At 32.3% G+C, this 2,903-nt stretch overlaps 1 non-coding gene across 1 annotated transcript; it reads left to right on the top strand.

Annotated features, from left to right (window-relative positions):
* Nucleotides 1–202: 202 nt before the first annotated feature.
* On the top strand, nt 203–310 carry LOC148548434 (small nucleolar RNA R71). The gene has a single exon (XR_015898730.1). It is a non-coding gene; the product is annotated as a small nucleolar RNA R71 (small nucleolar RNA).
* The last annotated feature ends 2,593 nt before the right edge of the window (nt 311–2,903 follow it).

Here is a 2,903-nt window from a genome sequence, read left to right as displayed (position 1 = left end):
CCTTCTTCTGAGGCATCCCATTACTCACAGGATTCCTCTCAGAAGTGTACATGAACTGGTTATTAGCAACCATATCAATGAGTTCTTGAGCTTCTGCGGGCATTTTCTTTAGGTGAATGGATCCACCTGCAGAAGTATCCAATGACATCTTAGCTAATTCAGACAGACCATCATAGAATATATCCAGGATGGTCCATTCTGAAAGCATGTCAGAAGGACACTTTTTGGTCAGTTCCTTGTATCTCTCCCAAGCTTCATAGAGGGATTCACCTTCTTTCTGTCTGAAGGTTTGAACATCCACTCTAAGCTTACTCAGCTTTTGAGGAGGAAAGAACTTGGCTAAGAAAGCCTTGACCAGCTTATCCCAAGAGTTCAGGCTATCTTTGGGTTGAGAGTCCAACCATATTATAGCTCTGTCTCTTACAGCAAAAGGGAAAAGCATGAGCCTGTAGACTTTAGGATCTACTCCATTAGTCTTAACAGTATCACATATCTGCAAGAATTCAGTTAAGAACTGAAAAGGATCTTCAGATGGAAGTCCATGAAACTTGCAGTTCTGCTACATCAGAGAAACTAATTGAGGTTTCAGCTCCAAATTGTTTGCTCCAATGGTAGGGATGGAGATGCTTCTTCCATGTAAATTGGAATTTGGTGCAGTAAAGTCACCGAGCATCCTCCTTGCATTATTATTATTTTTGGCTGCCATATCCTCTTCTTGTTCGAAAATTCCTGTAAGGTTGTCTCTGGATTGTTGTATTTTAGCTTCTCTTAGATTCCTTTTCAGAGTCCTTTCAGGTTCAGGATCTGCTTCAACAAGAATGTTCTTGTCCTTGCTCCTGCTCATATGACAAAGAAGGGAATAACAAAGAAAATATGGAATCCTCTATGTCACAGTATAGAGATTCCTTTGTGTGAGTAGAAGAAGAAAAGAATGTAATGTAAAGAAAGACAAGGGAGGAGAATCCAAACACAAGGGTGAGGAGAGCAGAGATATGGGATGAAGGAAAGTGTTAGTAAGTAATTAAATAAATAGAAGGAGATGAGAGGAAGAAGTTTTCGAAAATAACTTTCGAAAAGGGGTTAGTTATTTTCGAAAATTAGATAAGAAATAAAGTTAGAATTAAAAATTGAAACAATTAATTAAAATAATTTTTGAAAAAGAGGGAGGCATTTTCGAAAATTAGAGCGGGATAGTTAGTTAGGTAGTTTTGAAAGAGATAAGAAACAAACAAAAAGTTAATTAGTTAGTTGAAACAAATTTTGAAAATCAATTTTTAGAAGATAAGAAGATAAGAAGTTAGAAAAGATATTTGAAAAAGATAAGATAAAAAGATATTTTTGAAAAGATTTGATTTTTAAAACCACAATTAATGACTTGATTCACAAGAAATCACAAGATATGATTCTAGAACTTAAAGTTTGAATCTTTCTTAACAAGTAAGTAACAAACTTGAAATTTTTGAATCAAAACATTAATTGTTGATGATATTTTCGAAAATTATGAGATAAAATTAAGAAAAAGATTTTTGAAAAATATTTTAAAATTTTTGAAAAATAAGAAAAATGAAAAAGATTTGATTTTTGAAAAAGATTTTGAAAAAGATAAGATTTTTAAATTGAAAATTTGATTTGACTCATAAGAAACAATTGAATTTTAAAATTTTTTGAAAAAGTCAATCCAAATTTTCGAAATTTATGAGAGAAAAAAGGAAAGATATTTTTTTATTTTTGAATTTTTAATGATGAAAGAGAAAAACAAAAAAAATGACTCACAACATGAAAATTATGAATCAAAACACATGATGCATGCAAGAACACTACGAATGTCAAGATGAACACCAAGAACACTTTGAATGTCAAGATGAACATCAAGAACTTATTTTTGAAAAATTTTCAAGAAAAGAAAACATGCAGGACACCAAACTTAAGAAATTTTTCATGTATAGACACTATGAATGCAAGAATGCATATGAAAAACAAGAAAAGACACAAAACAAGAAAATATGAAGATCAAACAAGAAGACTGGCCAAGAACAACTTGAAGATCATGAAGAACACTATGAATGCATGAATTTTTGAAAAAATGCATAAAGAATTTTTAGAAAAAATGCAATTGACACCAAACTTAAAAATTGACTCAAGACTCAAACAAACAACATAAAATATTTTTGATTTTTTATGATTTTATGATTTTTTTTTTGTATTTCTTTTAAATTTTTTTCGAAAAACATATAGGAAAAAGAAAATAAGAAATTCAAAATTTTTAATAAGAATTCCAGGAATCTTTCAATGTTAGCCTAAAGCTCCAATCCAAGGGTTAGACATGGCTCACTAGCCAGCCAAGCTTTAGAAGATACAAATCAGGCATATAACAGCTGATACTTCATCCAACTTCATATACATGCCTTTTATGTTGACAAGTGGAAGCCTCAATCCAAAAGAATTTGGATATGGCTTTACAGCCAGCCAGGCTTCAACATGTTACCATGAAACTCTAGAATTAATTCTTAAAAATTTTAAATAATTTTGGAAAACAAAAGGAAAAATCTTTTGAAAGATTTTTGAAGAAATATTTTTGAAAATAAAACAAAAAAAATTACCTAATCTGAGCAACAAGATGGACCGTCAGTTGTCCAAACTCGAACAATCCCCAGCAACGACGCCAAAAACTTGGTGCACGAAATTGTGATCCCTGGTAATGGCTCCAAAAACTTGGTGCTCTAATCTTAATTCATGATTTGTCACAACTTCGATACAACTAACCAGCAAGTGCACTGGGTCATCCAAGTAATAAAACCTTACGTGAGTAAGGGTCGATCCCACGGAGATTGTCAGCTTGAAGCAAGCTATGGTCACCTTGTAAATCTCAGTCAGGCGGATATCAAATGGTTATGGAGTTTTCG

This window comes from Arachis ipaensis, chromosome B8, assembly GCF_059453495.1.
Source record: "Arachis ipaensis isolate K30076 ecotype BB chromosome B8, ASM5945349v1, whole genome shotgun sequence".
Lineage (NCBI taxonomy): Eukaryota > Viridiplantae > Streptophyta > Magnoliopsida > Fabales > Fabaceae > Arachis > Arachis ipaensis.
The sequence above is the reverse complement of the archived record's forward strand: the minus strand, read 5'-3'. Positions and strand labels throughout refer to the sequence as shown.